Raw genomic sequence first — 20,503 nt, forward strand, 5'->3', positions numbered from 1 at the left:
CTATGGACACCGGCTGCTGCATGGGGCAGGAAGCGGTCGCGGCGGCGGCCCGGAACGCGGGACGCCGCCGCGGCCGTGACAGTACCCCCCCCCTTTGGCCTCCCCCTCTTTCTTGCCTGCAGATGGCACAGGAAGCCACAAAGTCTTTGACATCTTGAAACAGACTAGGCCACCAGTAGTGGCGAGAGATCCGTTGGCCGGTCTTACGGACTCCAGGGTGCCCGGCCTCCAACGAGGAATGACCCCACTTCAAAATACCTCTTCGAAGCGCAGGGTGAACATGAGTCTTTCCGGGGGGTACTCTCTGAAGCGAGGAGGTGACGACTGGTGCTAGGCGATCAGGCGGTAAAACATGGCAAGGGACTGTGGGTCTGTGGACGAGGACCTTCTGTAAGTTCTTCCGGTGGTAAGAGGACACGACCTTAGTCTTGGGTACGGAGAGAGGGTACACCTCGGCAGAGAAGGCATCCGCCGAGTCTTGGTCTTCTGCCGGTAGGTCGGGTAGAGGCTTGGCTGGGACAGGAAACGACATAGTACTCTTGGTCTGAGGTGACCTGAGACACTGGTTGGAACAGTCCTGACCCCAACTGAGAATCTCCCCGGTTCTCCAGTCCAGTTGAGGGGCATGTTCTTGCAGCCACGGGAGTCCCAGGAGGACCGCGGGGGAAGAATGGGGCAGGACGTAGAAGGATATCTCTTCTTGATGTAAAGGACCCACCTGGAGGACTAAAGGTGCGGTCTGGTAGTACACACGGTCGGTAAGAATTTCGCCTGTGACCGAGGAGATAGACAGGGGCCTGGCTAGTCGGGTCACGGGTAGCCGCCATCTTTGGACCAATGTTGCCGCAATAAAACTGCCTGCTGACCCAGAATCGAGGAAGGCAGTAGTCTGATGATTTCGTCCTGAGAGAGTCCGGATGGAAACTGGCATAGACAGACTTGGAATGGTGGCATTCACACCTAGGGACACCTGTCCCACCGGACCTAGGTGCGAGCATTTTCCGGATGTTTGGGGACGTAGGGGACATCCCAGCCGGAAGTGATCGGAACCACCGCAATAGAGACAGAGATTCTGCTCCAGGCGCCGGATTCTTTCATCAGGCGTCAGGTGAGCCCGTTCCACCTGCATAGGAATCTCAGGAGAGGGTTGGGACATCGAAAGGTCAGGATTCTGGAAAACCGGCGCCAGCTGGGGATGGCGACGGGAACGGGTTAGTAAATGTTCATGCCGAACCTCCTCCTCCCTCTCCGAAAAACGAGTATCAACTCGGGTGGCCAGTAGAATGAGTTCGTTCAGGGAGGTAGGCAGGTCTCGGGCAGCGAGCACGTCTCTCACACGACTAGACAGGCCCTTCTTGAAGGTGGCCAATAGGGCGGCCTCGTTCCAGTCCAATTCGGCTGCCAGGGTGCGGAACTGGATGGCGTAGTCACCAACAGAGGAGCTGCCTTGAGAGAGGTTGAGGAGAGCAGTCTCGGCTGAAGAAGCACGGGCAGGTTCCTCAAAGACGGAGCGAAACTCGAATAGGAAGGCCCGGAGATTGGCAGCAACTGGATCATCACGGTCCCACAGTGGCGTGGCCCAGGCCAGGGCTCTACCTTCTAATAGGCTGATGATGAAAGCCACTTTAGAGCGCTCGGTGGAAAACTGACTACTCAAAAGTTCAATGTGCATGGTGCACTGAGTCAAGAATCCTCTGCACAACTTAGAGTCCCCGGAGTACTTGCCTGGGAGGGCCAGTCGGAGTGAAGAAGAAGCGTCAGGAGGTGGTGTGCGCTGGGCAGTAGTCTGCTGCTGTAAGGCGGCAGTGAGTTGCTGGATCTGCTGTGACTGCTTCTGGATTTGTTGCGCCTGCTGAGTGACCACTCTGGCGACATCACGGAGATCAGGCACCTCGCCGGGATCCATGGTTGGAGCCTACTGTAACGCCCGGAGTAGTGGATCCACTGGACCGGCACCAGCGGTGGCACAAACCTCACCAGGGAGCGGAGTCTAAGGGGCCCCTGGTTTTCACCAGAGCCCGCCGCAAGGCGGGATGGACTTGCTGCGGCAGGCGACCCCCAGGTCGCTACCCCTGGCTTGGTTGCTGGTGTCGGCAGGCGAGGCGTGGCAGGAGATGACACAGGCAATGGTCTGCAGGTGAGAGCGCACGTGACAGGCTGGACACGGGAACAGGTGGAGTGACAGGGAAACAGGAACCAGGAACAGGGACTTGGGACCAGGTAACGGACAGGACTCAGGACCAGGGACTTGGGACCAGGTAACGGACAGGACACAGGAACAACAGGGAGCTGGGCCAAACGCTATGGGAAGCATGTAGAGGCTCCAACACAGGGGACAGGGCATGCTGGGATTTATAGGGGAGTGATTAGGTGCAACTACCAATTAGGAGCGCACTGCCCCTTTAAATCTGAGACAGCCGGCGCGCGCGCGCCCTAGGAGGCGGGGACGCGCGCGCCGGCCGGCACAGCGGGAGACAGGAGCGTGGAGAGGTGAGGCGCCCCCCGGGGCCGAGGTGATAGCAGCGCCGGGTCCCCGACTATGGACACCGGCTGCTGCATGGGGCAGGAAGCGGTCGCGGCGGCGGCCCGGAACGCGGGACGCCGCCGCGGCCGTGACACTATCTATCCATCTCCTATCTATCTATCTATCTATCTATCTATCTATCTCCTATCTATCTATCTCCTATCTATCTATCTATCTATCTATCTATCTATCTATCTATCTATCTCCTATCTATCTTCTATCTATCTATCTATCTATCTATCTATCTATCTATCTATCTCCTATCTATCTACTATCTATCTATCTATCTCCTATCTATCTATCTATCTATCTATCTATCTATCTATCTATCTCCTATCTATCTATCTATCTATCTATCTATCTATCTATCTATCTATCTCCTATCTATTATCTATCTATCTCCTATCTATCTATCTATCTATCTATCTCCTATCTATCTATCTATCTATCTATCTATCTATCTATCTATCTATTATCTATCTATCTATATCCTATCTATCTATCTATCTATCTATCTATCTATCTATCTATCTATCTATCTCCTATCTATCTATTATCTATCTATCTATATCCTATCTATCTATCTATCTATCTATCTATCTATCTATCTATCTATCTATCTATCTCCTATCTATCTATCTATCTATCTATCTATCTATCTATCTATCTCTTATCTATCTATTATCTATCTATCTATATCCTATCTATCTATCTATCTATCTATCTATCTATCTATCTATCTATCTCCTATCTATCTATCTATCTATCTATCTATCTATCTATCTATCTCCTATCTATCTATCTATCTATCTATCTATCTATCTATCTCCTATCTATCTATCTATCTATCTATCTATCTATCTATCTATCTATCTATCTATCAATAATCCATCCATCTAGATAGATGTTGGTGGTGTCTTTACTGGGGGAAAAGGGTGGAGTGAGTAATCCTGGGAGGAGGCAATGGGGTTTAGGCTATTAGAGGGTTACTGGTAGTTGGTAAGGAAACCAAGTATAACACCCAGCAGTCATGATAAAGAATAAAAAACCCTATACTACTGCACAGTCTACAATTGTGTTACGGTCCTCCGCCATCGTTCATCCTCCTCCTCTCCTGCTGTAAAGCCCATAGCACCTATTGCCTATCCTCTCACCTCCACCATGCTACTCTCCACAGGCAGGAAAGCCGCAGCCATTACAGTTCAGAGTGATTCTTCTACCAATTACCTGGTTGGAAAGAACATCACCTTGTCCATCACATACACCTCTATAAAGACCCCAGATGTCAGCTGGGCTAAAGATGGCGTCCAAGTGGCGACATTTATCAAAGGGGTCGCTGATGTACTTGATGTAAACAAGCAGAAGATCATCGGGAATGGATCCTTACTCATATACAACAGTACCAAGACTGATAGCGGAAATTATACAGTCACCTTAACAGTATTAGGAGAAGCCCCAGGCACGCTGACATTTCCTGTGCAAGTTTATGGTAAGTTAATTCCAAAACTTTCCTTGACACCAATATATATGAACATGGCTCAGTTCTCTGTATATGAGCTTAAAGGGGTAGTTCCCAAAAAATGTTTTCTTTCAAATCAACTGGTTTCAGAAAGTGCCAGAGATTTGTAATTTACTTCTATTAAAAAATCTCTAATCTTCCAGTATTTGCCAGCTGCTGTATGTCCTGCAGGAAGTGGTGTTTTCTTTCCAGTCTTATACAGTGCTCTCTATTGCCACCTCTGTCCATGTAAGGAACTGTACAGAGCAGGAGCAAAACCTCTCCTGCTTTCCAGACTGGAAAGAATACACAATTTCAAGCAGAACATGCAGTAGCTGATAAGTACTGGAAGATTTTTTAATAGAAGTAAATTACAAATCACCAGTTGATGTGAAATAAAAGTTTTAATGAACTACCCCTTTAAAGGGGTTTTCCAGTTTATTTTGACTAATGGCCTGTCTTTAGGGTAGATCATAAATAGCCAATCATTAGCCTGTATGTGGCATTGCGGTTCTTACCACTGATGAAAAGTAGATAAGCTGCAATACCAGGTACAGCCACTACTAAGGGTATGGCACTGTGCTCAGTAAGAAGTGAAGCTGTAAATCGGATAATCAGATCGGCTGTAAATCGGCTGATCAGATCGGCTGTAAATCGGTCAGCATCACATATTGAAAATTCTGGAAAACCCTTTTATTCCTGCTACAGCTATAAGTTCTGCAACTTTCTTATCAATTTTAAAGTCTTGATATTTAAATGGGCACTGTCACTTTAAATAACTTTTCCTAGAGACATGTCAAAGGTTTTAATGGGGTCTGTGTGTTCAGATAATTATAACGTGCTGGGAGAAGCGTGGGTCTGAGCACTTCTCTCCCTGGTGGAAATATGTGACGTATCTAATCTCCTTTCCTGATGTCCCCACAGATCCGGTGACTAACGTCTCAGTGTCGCAGTCTCCAGCCACAGTAGATGAGAGCACCCCTGTTGTTAATCTGACCTGCAGCGCGGCCACTGGGGCGGTCACCTACACATGGACAAGAAACGAAACGCAACTACCGAGTAACAGCAGCTACGCTACAGTAGATGGAGGGAAGACCCTACAGGTCAAGCTTCCCAACAGGACGTTTATTGGAAACTACACCTGCAAAGTGTCCAACCCGGTCAACTCAGCATCTGCATCACGGATACTGAATGTCTCATGTGAGTGAACAGGTCAAACTTACAGCCAGTGACTGACAGGGGGCAGAGATATCACACCGAGACCTGAAGTCTGTAGAGTTCTTGCCTAAACTGACAATGGCTTTGAACAGTGATAAGCAGGGGTGTAACTACCATAGAGGCAGGGCAGGCAGCTGCTATGGGGCCTATGAAGGAGGGGGGCCCGGGAATGCACAGGGAAGATAAGGACCATCCTGTGTCCTTATGTGCTGCAGTGTGTAAGTAACCCAAAGTTCACTTATATGCTGCAACACAAAAAAAAGGGTTAAAAAGCAGAAGACAAGGAGATCTCTGCTTCACTGCTCTAATAACACCTTACCTTTGTTCTCAGTGCAGAGGTCAGGGGTTATCAGTGAAGTAGTGAAGCAGAGATCTTCTTGACTTCTGCTTTTTATCCCTTTTTGTGTTGAACTTTGGGTTACTTACAGACTGCAGTACATAAGGGATTAAGCAGAAGGTAGTCTGCTCCTGAACCTATGTATTTAACCTTATAGTTAAATACAGTCGACTGACAGAGCAAGCAGCCATTGGCCCTATGCTCTGCCAGTCAATTTTTTGCCACAAGAGATTTTATTTTTTGGCCACATCACTGATATATATATATATATATATATATATATATATATATATATATATATATATATATATATATATGCTGGTGATAAGATATAGGCCCGACTTTCTGATTTTACCGGATTTACCGGAAGTGATTCATGATGGAGGCTGCAGGTCACTTCCGGCACAGTCAGTGTCTGTATACCCCGCTGCCCGCCCCGGATGATGACAGGAGCGCGCACTCTGCCGGGAGATGAGCTGCTGGGACCGGAGGACAGGTGAGTTACTGGTTTATTGTTTTTTTCGCTGGGGCCACACTAATGGGGGGATTGGCTACTCTGTGGGGTGCTATATGGGGGCATTGGCTACTATGTGGGGCATTTATGGGGGCATTGGCTACTATGGGGGGCACTATATGGGAATTGGATAATATGTGGGGCACTGTATGGGGGGCATTGGCTACTATGTGGGGCATTGGCTACTATGTGGGGCACTATATGGGGGATTGGCTACTATGAGGGGCATTGGCTACTATGTGGGGCATATTTGGGGGCATTGGCTACTATGTGGGCTTTATATGGGGGGCATTGGCTACTATGTGGCGCACTATATGGGGGCATTGGCTACTATGTGGGGCATATTTGGGGGCATTGGCTACTATGTGGGCACTATATGGGGGATTGGCTACTGTGGGGCATATATGGGGGCATTGGCTACTATGTGGGCACTATATGGGGATTGGCTACTATGTGGGGCATATTTGGGGGCATTGGCTACTATGTGGGCACTATATGGGGGATTGGCTACTGTGGGGCATATATGGGGGCATTGGCTACTATGTGGGCACTATATTGGGCATTGGCTACTATGTGGGCACTATATGGGGCATTGACTACTATGTGGGGCATATATGGGGCATTGGCTACTATGTGGGGCACTATATGGGGGATTGGCTACTATGTGGGGTACTCTATGGGGGATTGACTACTATGTGGGGCACTATATGGAGGGATTGGCTACTATGTAGGGAACTATATGGGGATTGGCTACTATGTGGGGCACAATATGGGGATTGGCTACTATGTGGGGCACTATATGGGGGGATTGGCTACTATGTGGGGTACTATATGGGGATTGGCTACTATGTGGGGCACTATATGGGGATTGGCTACTATGTGGGGCACTATATGGGGGCATTGGCTACTATGTGGGGCACTATATGGGGGCATTGGCTACTATGTGGGGCTCTATATGGGGGCATTGGCTACTATGTGGGGCACTATATGGGGGCATTGGCTACTATGTGGGGCACTATATGGGGGCATTGGCTACTATGTGGGGCACTATGTGGGGGATTGGATACTATGTGGGGCACTATGTGGGGGATTGGATACTATGTGGGGCACTATAATGGGGGTTTGGATACTATATAGGGCATTTTTGGGGGGATTGGATACTGTATAGGGCACTATTCAGTCAGCAGCATGTGGTGACTGTAGGGGAGTGGCTATGGAGGGTTGCTGTGGGGGCGTGGCTATGGAGGGTTGCTATGGGGGCGTGGCTATGGGGACCACGGTGCACATGTCCCTCTTTGCTCTTTGCAAAAGTTGGGAGGTATGATGTACATTAAACACATAAGAACCATTTTTTATATCTTACATCTAGGCTGAAGTTACAGGCCCAAAGCCTGAGGCTGCACTACTGAGACATCCTGACGACAACAGGTCCCCTTCTGAATCTGGTATACTGGTTGTCATGGAAACCTTGTTTGGCAGTAAATCACCATCTACATCAGGTATGGAGAACCTTCAGCCCTACAGATGTTGCAAAACTACAATTTCCAACAATTGGCTGACCGGGCATGACGGGAACTGTAGTTTTGCAACAGATGGAGGGCCGAAGGTTCCCCATCCATGATCTACATAATGTACGGACCTGTATACCTTTAGTGTATGGATTACACAGAAGAAGATACTGGCGTGGATGGTAATGTAAATGCACACTGTCCAGGTTTCCATGACAAAGCTGAATCTGACAGAAGGGGACATATTACTACAAGAATGCCTCAGTAGTGCAGCCATAGGATTTGGGCCTAGAATTTTACATGATCATGCGTCAGCCTAGAAATAAGGAATTACAAGAACGTTTTCGCATTTTAAGTCAACAATAAAGGGATTATTATTTTTCTTCCTCAAATACGTTTCTTTTAAAGAAGTATTCTAGATTTATACTGCTGGGATATAATAGATATAATAAAATGACTAAAAAAAGCCATAGCCATACTCTTCCCCTTGCCCGCAGCTCCTTTGTTTCTTCCAATCACTGACTGTCCCACCTCAGTCCATGATTGGCTGACTGGGCCGTCACTGCCTGGTCAGCCACATCACAGGGGCAGCTTCAGGGAGCCAGGTAGGTAAGTATGTGTTTTGATGAGGCGGCCCCAGCACCATATAGGAAAACATATATATTTGGAATACTCCTTTAAGCAGTTTTCCAGTGTTCCAACCTTACTTCTTCCTGGACCCCTGTTGACTATATCCAGTGACATCATTCCTGCCCATAGTGCTTATATATCTGCCTCCTCTGTTCTCCGCAGACTCGGATTCGCTGAGCGGGGGCGCTATAGCCGGCATTGTGATTGGCTCAGTCTTTGGGGCATTATTGCTCATTGCTCTGATTGTCCTTGTGGTATTCTGTATACGGAAAAGAAGGAAAGGTGAGTCCACCAATAAGCAGGACGTGTGATGAATATTCAGCGGCACTGGGAAGTTTGTGAACCCTTCCGAATTTTCAGTATTTTTTAATCTAAAACAAGGTTGCGGAACCTTCGGCCCTCCGAATGTTGCAAAACTACAATTCCCATCATGCCTGGACAGCCAAAGCTTTAGTTGTGATTGTCCAGGCATGATGGGAATTGTAGTTTTGCAACAGCCGGAGGGCCAAAGGCTCCTCTTCCCTGATCTAATACTCCATAGGATTTCTAGCTGACTTTCCTCAATACAATTTATTAGTGCAGATACTGCTGGCACCGGCCCATAAGTTGTGTAAAAAGCATAAAGTCACACTTTTATATTAGTTATATATTGGGGCTAAGCAAGGGATGGGCTACGGTCTATGGATAGATCTATAATTAGCCTGGGGTCAGACTCTGGCTATGTATGGGTTAATTAAAATAAGTCTATACCCCCCACAGCAGGTGCAGGCAGGTACTTATGGTGTTGTCTGGTATTTCAGCAATGTTAGAGATGAAATATGATTTGACGCGCAAAGAGGCCATACGCACGGTAAGATACCGCACCTCACCTTACAGTATATATATAGTTCTGTAACTTTCTTATTTACTTTGTTTCTTTTCTTCAACAAATTCAAGATATCTGCTTATAGTCAGTGACTAGAAAAGTTCTTCAGCTTTTCAGTATACTTTGTGTTTCTTTATCTTTGCAGCGGTTAAGATCTCTGCTTGCTGTCAGTGACAAAAACCTTTGGAAGCCAGGAAATGAGTTGTGCAGCTTTCTCATATATTTTGTGTGTCACTGCTTGCCATCCTTCGAGACCTTGGCTTGCAGTCATTGACTGGAACTGTTGAACTCCAGAGGCTGAAATGAGTTCTGTATCTTTCTAATATGCTTTGCACTTTATTTCCTCACACCAGTGAAGATCTCTGCATGCTGTCAGTGACTGAACTTATCAGATTCAGAGGATTAAATGAGTTCTGCAACTTTCTTATACACTTTGTGTTCCTTTATCATACAAGATCTCTGCCTACAGTCAGTGACTGGAACTGTGAACATCCAGAGACTGAGAAGAGTTCTGCAATTTTCTCCCATACCTTGTGTTCGTTTCTTTGTAGAATTCACAAGCTCTGCTAACAGTCAGTGACTGGAACTGTTAAAATACAAAGGCTGAAATACTTTTTGAAACTTTCTCCTATACTTTGTATTTATTTTCTTCACAACGTTAAAGATCTCTGCTTGCTGTCATTGAGATTCAGAGGCTGAAATGAGTTCTGCAGTCTCCTAGTATATTTGTGTTTCTTTTGTGTTTCTTTACATCATTCATGATCTCTGCTTGCTGTCAGTGACTGGAACTGCTCAAACCCCAAGGCTGAGATCCTGCCCTTACCTGTTACAATGAATACAGCTATATACTGTAGTATCAGACTAGATACAACTATAATACCCTGTAGCAGTATGAGGTCATGATGGTTTTCAGCCTTTGGATCAAGATTCTTCCCATTCACTGGTAAAAAGCAGAGATATGGTGACCTGTATGTTATCTCTGCTCTAGGTATCTGGAACATCTCTGTCCCCTGATGACCCTGAGTTTGTGAGATACTTCATGCACCGCAGCTCCTCTCCATGGGCTCCTACATCATGGTGAGTTATCCCCTTCCCATTGTAGTTTCTCTAGTATCGGAGCAAGGCTGTGTATGGTTAGAGAAAAGAGGACGTATATTCTGGTATGGAGCCATGATCTATTGTGTTCAGTAGTTCACCGTGCCAGTGAATCTGTCAGCTGTATTTAATGAGTGGCAGACATGGGCGGATGGCTGATAGGCAATACAACACATGATGCCTCTTAGCTGATGGCTGTTTGAAAAGTTATGAAATAATGTTTTTCTTCTTAGTTCAAGAGTCACAAATGCTGGGCTGAGCTGCAGTATGCATGCTTCCTCCCTCCTCCACGCCTCCCTGTTTGATTCCCAGCACTGAGCCTTGTACATCAATCAGGCAAGGGAGGGAGGAGTAATGCATGCAGCAGCTCAGCCCTCTCTTTATAACACTTAAAGTGTCACTGTCGTTATAACTTTCAAAATCTAAATCAACAGTAGATGTGAAATAAATAATAATTTACATTCATTATTTTATTTTTGTTGTTGTTATCATGCTGTAAAACAAAGCTATACTTACCAGAAATCCAGGTCCAGTCTCCCGAAGGCAGATTTTCTGACTTGTGCTGGTTGAAAAAAACAAGCAAACAAACAGATTCCGGCCAGTACAGAGAGTCACAGCTCAATGTGTCCATCAATCACATGACTGCCTTCTCTCTGTGAGCGCTCAGATAACCTGGGATACACAGGACTTCCTGTTTTCTGACTGTTTCCTGTTTTTTGAGAAAAAAAAAGAGACAGAAAACAGGAAGTGCCGTGTTCTCCATGATAACTAAAAAAAAAAAATGAATGTAAATTGCAAACTTGCTTTATATGACATCCACTGCTGATTTAGATTTTGAAAGTTGTAACGATAATGACACTTTAAGCTTGGCTTGGCTGATCACTGGCCCTATTACAAAGGATGATACCAGACTGTTTACCCCTATGTGATAGGACAACTCCTGGTTGTTTAGGAAGAACCCAAGTTCTCATTCCACCACTGAGGGCTCTTGGAAAGTCCAGTCTCCAATACAGATGCAGCAGAGCTGAGCTGGCGTTCTTTCCTGAACTGTGAACATAACATTATCATTGGTGCTTTGCAGAATAATGGAGATAACACATCGGATTATATACGGAATTCTTCACCCATCCCACCGCCCAGCCAACCCAAAATCAAGAAGGAAGGTATAAGAAGGCTGGATGAGGAGGACCCTGCCCAGGTGGGCGCCACTGATGATGGACAGAACTGGAGACCACCAGGATTAGACCGTACATTTGTGTTACTGCCTACATACAGAGTTTGTGTTTCAATTCCCCAGCTCACGCTGAGATCCCTGCTTGCTGTCAGTGAATGTATTAGTTGGTTACATTTAGGCTATACAAACAATATTTACCTGCTCCTTCCTCCATTGCTATAATGTGTTACTGTAGACAATTAATCCTCTCCTGGTGGATATATCAATATCAGATCAGAGAGAGTCCAACACCTGGCACCCCCATAATCTGCTGATTGAAGGAGCTGTGGTTCTCCTCTCTTTTGTGCTTACCAGATACAGCGCCGTTCATTTAGTAGTGGCCGCACCTGGTATTGCAGCTTATCCCTTCACTGCGCCTGCTCACAACTCTCCAGACTGATGCCAAACACAAGATGTGCCTGTACATACAAGGGGTAATATATCTCTATAATTATACAGACGTTTATAAAGATGATATAGTGTGATGTTTTGGAAAGTGTATTTTTATAATAAATCTTGTAAAAATGCAAAAATGTGACCAATGAGACTTATGGTCAGGACTGGAACTCATATTAGCTTCCTCCCATATCATAGTCATGTCATACAGACTCATGGTTATCAGGCCAGGCCTGGTTATCAAAAGGACTGAAGTAGTTACACACAGTTGCCTTTACCCCGCTGTTGGGAATTGTGGAGCAACAATAAAAGTGGCTGCACATCAGATAACTCCTTAGGCAAAGAGAAACTTTGAGGAATACAGCGAGGCACAATGTTTAACTTTCCTTTGTTCAATTGATGTTCTCGTGGCCACTGGCACTTTATACAGAGGGAACTCGAGATCTCGAACTCGAAGAAATAGAACTCCTTGATTTGGTCTGCTATTGTTCAGTTAATGGTGTTTTTTCTAGGCTGATGTCCCATGCAGCCTTTTTATTACCATGTTGAGTCTATCTAGATCAGTTGTGAAATGGGTGGGGGTGTTCCAGCTGCCAGGACATGCTGGGAGTTGTAGTTTTGCAGCGGTTGGGGAGTCACAGGTAAGATATGATTGGTTATCTTCATCGCTATCACACGGTTCCTCTTTCTGTGCTATAACCCCTTGCTGTGCTGTTCCTTTAAGTAAATATCTTTGAGTCCATTGTCTCCGCCATTCCTTATAATGGTGCCCTCTCCGCATCATCACGGTGAACCTTCTGCTTTTACATATAGATGGCGGATTAATCGCTGGGCTCAGTGCCACCTGACCTCATCCATCTCCCCGGAGCTCTCGGAGATGCTATTCTCTCCTCATTCATCTCCAGCACCTTCCGTCCTCTCCAGCCACCTCTGCCCTTCACTGTCACAGCGATCCTGCTCATCCACCATTGTCCAGGCTACAAGCTTACTGGTGAATTCTTATGTGATAGAGAAGCCCCCTAGGACCCCTGTAAGGCTGAAAACACCTTACCTACCTTATTTTTTTGGGTTGTGGAAGGAATCATCTGCTTTTCAACTATTTATTCTGGGAAAATTTGCTTTGATATACAAGTCATTTGGATTACAAGCGTGCCCCAGGACCGAATTATGCTCGTAAAGAGTATCTCCCCCTCTGGAGGACCCAACACGTCCATACATTACATGAACAGTCCACCAGTGTCTGACGGAGTACCTTGGGGCCACCAGATGAAATCATTCTTGGGGTTTGGCCTAACATAGGTAGGATAATGAATTGTCCATTCATGATAATACTCTAGACTTAAACACAATAGTCATAGAGCTACCAAGTAACACTAGTATATAAAAAGCAGATATTATCACCATACATGTTACCGCCATAGAACTGCAACTAGTAACAAGGTTAAAGGGTCAAAAAAAATAAATAAATAACTAAATAATAATTATAAAAAATATATATTTTTTCTGATTTTTACAAATATATATTATTTCTGCTATGCAGTATATTTTATGCAACTTTAAAAGATGTCATTACGAGATACAGTTGGTCCCACAAGAAACAAACCCACATATGGCTGGAATTAAAGGGGAAAGTTTTCTGCTTGAAATCGGCTCTTCTTTAGCTCTGGTGGATTAGGCGCGGAATTCTCTAGAGGAATCCACTCAAAGAATTGACATGTCACTTCTGTGGGCGTAATTTCGGACGTGTGAACTACAGAGCGGAAATACCTTGTCTTCTTAGGGGTTAATGCAGTGATTTACTTTGAAGGTAAAGAGCATCACATATAACAAGTCACCTGGTGTCATTATTTACCTGGGCGCGTTCTGCTTTGCATCCTATTGGTGTAAGCAGAACCGGTTCCCTCAGTAACGACAGAGAAAAGGTGGAAATTCTAGGTAAATTAAGAGAATGGTTACAAACTGTGAACGGAAACTATGCAGAGAATTTCTCTCAATTTTCTAAGATAGGAAACAAAATTAATTAGCAATTCCCTACAGGAATGTTATATACAGGAACCTAGAGAGTCAATGGCCGCCCTCAGGTTCATATAGCACAGAGGACGGGGCAGGGGTGATTCTAGCCTCTCTGCTGCCCGAGGCGAACTATAGAATGACGCCCCCCCCCCCCCCCGTCAATCCGCCCACATTATAATCCACTACTGCCCCCCCCCCCCCCCCACTGCTGTCCCCAATAAACATAATGTTTGGTCCCTTTCTGCACAGAGGATGTCAGGAGAGGAGGGGGCTAATCCTATAGGAGAGGTCCCAGCAGCACAGAGGATGTCAGGAGAGGAGGGGGCTAATCCTATAGGAGAGGTCCCAGCAGCACAGAGGATGTCAGGAGATGAGGGTGCTAATCCTATAGGAGAGGTCCCAGCAGCACAGAGGATGTCAGGAGAGGAGGGTGCTAATCCTATAGGAGAAGTCCCAGCAGCACAGAGGATGTCAGGAGAGGAGGGTGCTGATCTTTTAGGACAGGTCACAGCAGCACAGAGAATGTCAGGAGAGGAGGGTGCTGATCTTTTAGGAGATGGTCCCCCTCCTCCCCCCTTATAGATGGTCCCCCTCTTCCCCCCCTTATAGATGGTCCCCCCCCCCCCTTATAGATGGTCCCCCTCTCCCCCCCCCCTTATAGATGGTCCCCCTCTCCCCCCTCCCTTATAGATGGTCCCCCTCTCCCCCCTCCCTTATAGATGGTCCCCCTCTCCCCCCTCCCTTATAGATGGTCCCCCTCTTTCCCCTCCCTTATAGATGGTCCCCCTCCCCCCTCTTTCCCCCTTATAGATGGTCCCCCTCTCCCCTCTTTCCCCCTTATAGATGGTCCCCCTCTTTCCCCTCCCTTATAGATGGTCCCCCTCTTCCCCCCCCCTTATAGACAGTCCCCCTCCCGCCCCTCCCTTATAGATGGTCCCCCCCTTATAGATGGTCCCCCTCTTTCCCCCCTCCCTTATAGATGGTCCCCCTCTTTCCCCCCTCCCTTATAGATGGTCCCCTTCCCCCCCCCTATAGATGGTCCCCCTCTCCCCCCCCCCTTATAGACAGTCCCCCTCCCGCCCCTCCCTTATAGATGGCCCCCCTCTTTCCCCCCCCTTATAGATGGTCCCCCCCTTATAGATGGTCCCCCTCTTTCCCCCCTCCCTTATAGATGGTCCCCTTCCCCCCCCCCTATAGATGGTCCCCCTCTTCCCTCTCCCCCTCCCTTATAGATGGTCCCCCCTTATAGATGGTCCCCCTCTTCCCCCCCTACCTTATAGATGGTCCCCCTCTTTCCCCCCTCCCTTATAGATGGTCCCCCTCTTCCCCCCCTACCTTATAGATGGTCCCCCTCTTCCCCCCCTCCCTTATAGATGGTCCCCCTCTTCCCCCCCTACCTTATATATGGTCCCCCTCTCCCCCCCCCCCCCCTGCACAGCAGATAAAACAAAAACAAAAAACAGCACACAACTCACCTGCCCTCCGTTCCCCCGTCGATCCTCTCTGGTCTGGTCCCGGCTGATGTGCGGCTGCCCGGGGTGTCCCGTCCTGTCCCCGGCAGCGCGCGCATCAGAGAGCTCCCCGTGTGCCTGTGGCTGTGACTTCCGGCGCACGGGGATCTCTCTGATGCGTGTGCTGCCGGGGACAGGATGGGACACCTCCGGCAGCCGCACATCAGCCGGGGGACTAAGGCTGCATTCCCACGTTCCGTGATCCTGACGGATCACGGACGTGGAATGCATTTACCGGAGTCCCCCCGCGCCCGGACAGCATCTGTAATGAGATGCTGTGAGCGGGGGAGACTGTATTCATAAGCGCCGCTCTGTAGTAACAGCACCGCGCGGCTGATTCATTACAGCGCGGCGCTTATGAATACAGTCTCCCCCGCTCACAGCATCTCATTACAGATGCTGTCCGGGCGCAGGGGGACTCCGGTACATGGTACAATCAGTGGCGGATTATAATGTGGGCGGCCGCCCGAACCGCTCATATTATAGTCTGCCACTGAATGCCGCAGGGCCGTTTTAATACATTGGTGGGCCCAGTGCACAGCCCTCAAGAGTGGGCCCCCCCTTCCCTTTCGGCACATTGTATAATGTACTGAATTTGCCCCCACACTGTATCAAGAGCCCCAATACATACAGTAGTTACCTTATAACACTATTTCCACCATACAGTGATTATATATTACATAAAAACTGCACTAAACAAAACAGAAAGATATCACCAATGATACCATTACATAAAACCGCCACATCATGACCCCTAACACTACAATCCTATAACAGAGTGCAGTTACATCCAGTGACTCACCGGGGGCGTCTTCTCCGATCAGAGTCTGTCACCTTTTCTTTTTCTCTCCATCCAGCCTGGGCCACCTTGAAGTCTTCTCCTGGCTGTGAATCTTCTCTCCAGAATCTGCCAGACAAATATTTTAGGCTCCAACACATACAGTAGTTAGGTCCCTTGTACCCCTATACAGTAGTTACACCCCTCTGTACTCCTACATAGTTACACCCCTCTGTGCCTCCATAGTTTTAAGGTGTCCCTGTAGTATATAGCCCCTCATGTGCTCCTCCAGTTATATACAGCCCTCCTGTGCGCTCCCCCATTAGTATATAGCCCCCCTGTGCACTCTCCCCAGTAGTATATAGCCCCCCCTGTGCTCTCCCACAATAGTATATAGCTCCCCTGTGCTGCCCCATAGTATATAGCCCCCTGTGCTCCCCCATAGTATATAGCCCCCTGTGCTCCCCCATAGTATATAGCCCCCTGTGCTCCCCCATAGTATATAGCTCCCCTGTGCTCCCCAGTAGTATATAGCCCCCTGTGCTCCCCAGTAGTATATAGCTCCCCTGTGCTCCCCAGTAATATATAGCTCCCCTGTGCTCCCCCATAGTATATAGCTTCCCTGTGCTCCCCATAGTATATAGACCCCTGTGCTCCCCAGTAGTATATAGTCCCCTGTGCTCCCCCATAGTATATAGCTCCCCTGTGCTCCCCCATAGTATATAGCCCCCTGTGCTCCCCCATAGTATATAGCCCCCTGTGCTCCCCAGTAGTATATAGCCCCCTGTGCTCCCCAGTAGTATATAGCTCCCCTGTGCTCCCCAGTAGTATATAGCTCCCCTGTGCTCCCCCATAGTATATAGCTTCCCTGTGCTCCCCATAGTATATAGACCCCTGTGCTCCCCAGTAGTATATAGTCCCCTGTGCTCCCAAGTAGTATATAGCTCCCCTGTGCTCCCCCATAGTATATAGCTCCCCTGTGCTCCCCATAGTATATAGACCCCCTGTGCTCCCCATAGTATATAGACCCCTGTGCTCCCCAGTAGTATATAGTCCCCTGTGCTCCCCCATAGTATATAGCTCCCCTGTGCTCCCCAATAGTATATAGCCCCCTGTCCTCCCCCATAGTATATAGCCCCCTGTGCTCCCCCATAGTATATAGCTCCCCTTTGCTCCCCCATAGTATATAGCCCCCTGTCCTCCCCCATAGTATATAGCCCCCTGTGCTCCCCCATAGTATATAGCCCCCTGTCCTCCCCCATAGTATATAGCCCCCTGTCCTCCCCCATAGTATATAGACCCCTGTGCTCCCCCATAGTATATAGCCCCCTGTTCTCCCCCATAGTATATAGCCCCCTGTGCTCCCCCATAGTATATAGCTCCCCTGTGCTCCCCCATAGTATATAGACCCCTGTGCTCCCCAGTAGTATATAGCCCCCTGTGCTCCCCAGTAGTATATAGCTCCCCTGTGCTCCCCAGTAGTATATAGCTCCCCTGTGCTCCCCCATAGTATATAGCTTCCCTGTGCTCCCCAGTAGTATATAGCCCCCTGTGCTCCCCAGTACTATATAGCCCCCTGTGCTCCCCAGTACTATATAGCCCCCTGTGCTCCCCCATAGTATATAGCCCCCTGTGCTCCCCCATAGTATATAGCTTCCCTGTGCTCCCCATAGTATATAGACCCCTGTGCTCCCCAGTAGTATATAGTCCCCTATGCTCCCCCATAGTATATAGCCCCCTGTGCTCCCCAATAGTATATAGCCCCCGTTCTCCCCCATAGTATATAGCCCCCGTTCTCCCCCATAGTATATAGCCCCCTCTGCCCCCCATAGTATATAGCCCCCTGTGCTCCCCAATAGTATATAGCTCCTCCTCCCATATAACATTGAAAAAAACAAACACTGTTACTCACCTGGGTCCACGCGTTCCTCTTCTCTTCCCTCTTGTGGCCGCACTTCCTGCGGTCACAAGAGGCTGCACTCCCCTTACCCTCGCGCCGACGCTCCAGTGACGTCGGGCGCTAGAGGGAGAGTGCGGCCTCTTGTGACCGGAGGAAGTGCGGCCACAAGAGTGACTGACAGGGAGGGAGCCAATGGCTCTCTCTCTGTCAGTGTCGCTGCTGCTGCAGCGCTGACGCGCCGCAGCAGCAGCGGGCGGGCGGGGGCAGCGGCGGACGGGGGGGCCCTGCAGGGGGCGCCATGGAGGGGTAAGTAGATTACCCATCCATGGCGCTCCCCCCTGACAGGCTGGTGGCCGGAGCCCTGTGCGACCGCATTGGTCGCACATAGCAACGGCCGGCCTGCTCGGGGGGGCCCCTTTAACCAGTGGGCCCGGTGCACGTGCACCATGTGCCCTCTGGTTAAAGCGGCCCTGGCAATGCCGCCCCCATGAAGACAGCTGGTGGCGCCGCCTGAGGCAGACGACTCAGGTCGCCTCATGATTGCGGCGCCCCTGGGACGGGGGCAAGAATCTGATGAGGGAATTGTGAGTTACGACTAGGGATGAGCGAACCACACCGTTACGAACCAGTTTCGTTACAAATATTGGGAAAAGTTCGGTTCGGGACAGAACCAAACTTTGAGAAAGTTCGTTACGAATCTGGTAAAAATAACAACGGCGACGCAAAATTGTTCTTTTGTCACAGAATAGACCAGGATACAAGGGATTATTACTCCTAGAATCCCTTGTATCCTGGTTTTCTGTGAATATCAAAATGTGTGACGTCACCCCTGTTAGGGTGAGACCTTAAATTAGTCTCCTCAGATATACCTGGGTGCTGCCTAATCAAAAATGTAATGTGACCGCTGTCTGTGAGTATCAACCAAGACACATGAAAGCAACTTCACTGTTCAAGCTTATCGAATTTATTAAAGTGTCCCTGTCGTTAACATTTCCTCTCCTTTCTGTCATCTACTCCTCAGAACCAGGAAATCTCGACAGTTTTTTCATCAGTCGGATCTGTCTGGTCTATGAAGAGGGGAGGGTGGAGGGGGAAGGAGGGAGATTAGCAGCTGAGAGGGAGAACAAAGGATTGCTCAGGGGGGGGAGCTATTCAGAGCCCTAATTAGAGGTCAGAGAGGTCAGTGGTGACTGTCAGAGGAGAGAGCCCGCGATGTGAATGTAAATTAACTCTTTGTTGTCCTGTTTTGCTTCTTTTACTTTCTCTCTCCACAAACCATGAAGACCGGGGGGGCTTCAAACTGCTTTTTCATGATAAAAATGCATTTTTTTCGGCTAATAAACCCAGTTACAAAGTTTCTTAAAATCGCCTGTACTATTGATTTCTGCAATAAAAATTTTAAGGACAGTGACACTTTTAGGGAAAATCAGTTCATACCTTTACAATCAGGTTCAAAAAATAGAAGAACCCCGTTTAGCCACAACAACAATAAGTTTTTTAAAAAAAAAAAAGTAAAAAAAAAAAACCATCACTGTCGCAGAAACAAAAAAAAGTCCAAAAAAAGTTCCATCAGCTGTCCCATCACTGCCCAGTTGTGCAGAAAAATGTTGGCGACTCATTGGGATTCTTGGTGTCTGTGCACCCCAGTGCTGATGTCTGCTCCTTTAATTATGGGCAAGGGCAGTACATGTCTGTTACTGCCCATTGGGTCAACATTCCCCCAGAAGACCACCAGAAAGTTAGCCCATTCTTGCCACTGTCACCTCCCCGGTGCTTTAGTGGGCCAGTTCTGCACAAGTTCAGCTTGCAACCATCCACCGTTTTGACTGCAGTCCAACCTGCCCCGGTGACTTACCAACGATGTCAGGCCCGGCGCTCTCAGGCTGTCCTCCATTTTGTGAGCCTGGGTGAACGAAGCCACAGTGGGCAGGAGCTCCTCCGGACCATCAGGGAGGAGATATATGAATGGCTGACCCAAGGTCAACTAACGGTGGGAAGTGTTGTAGCCCAAAAAGGGAGGAACATTGTCTCTGCAGTGCAGCAGGGAGGGCTGCGTCATACACCTTGTTTGGCACGTGATAAACCTCATAGTGCACAGATTTCTTCGAATATGGCGTGCCAATTGTTGATCCCTTTTGAGGACGCGACTCTGTGAGCAGGCATCAAGGACATCATCCCACTCATCCCTATTCTTGAAAATGCGGTAACCAACATCATCAGCGAGGAATCCCAGGCCACCACTCCAAGGCTGACCATCCTCCTCCTCCATGAATAGTCTGTTCTCAACCATACTGGCCTGGGTGCAATCAGGTACTGCCTTCTCCTCCTCAAATAGTCTGTTCTCAATCATACTGGCCTGGGTGCGATCAATTTGTGCCGCCTCCTCCAATAGTCTCTTTTCAACCATACTGGGCTGGGTGAAATCAAGTGCTACTGCCTCCTCCTCCCCCATCCTCCATACAGTACTATTACTGCTGCTGGTTCCACTGTCAAATGTCTGCTT

At 48.2% G+C, this 20,503-nt stretch overlaps 1 long non-coding RNA gene across 1 annotated transcript; it reads left to right on the forward strand.

Annotated features, from left to right (window-relative positions):
• The first annotated feature begins 8,397 nt into the window (after positions 1–8,397).
• On the forward strand, positions 8,398–11,492 carry LOC138769877 (uncharacterized). Its single transcript, XR_011359340.1, has 4 exons — positions 8,398–8,511; positions 9,030–9,079; positions 10,083–10,171; positions 11,271–11,492. It is a non-coding gene; the product is annotated as an uncharacterized lncRNA (long non-coding RNA).
• The last annotated feature ends 9,011 nt before the right edge of the window (positions 11,493–20,503 follow it).

Source organism: Dendropsophus ebraccatus, chromosome 12 (genome assembly GCF_027789765.1).
Source record: "Dendropsophus ebraccatus isolate aDenEbr1 chromosome 12, aDenEbr1.pat, whole genome shotgun sequence".
Taxonomy (NCBI): domain Eukaryota; kingdom Metazoa; phylum Chordata; class Amphibia; order Anura; family Hylidae; genus Dendropsophus; species Dendropsophus ebraccatus.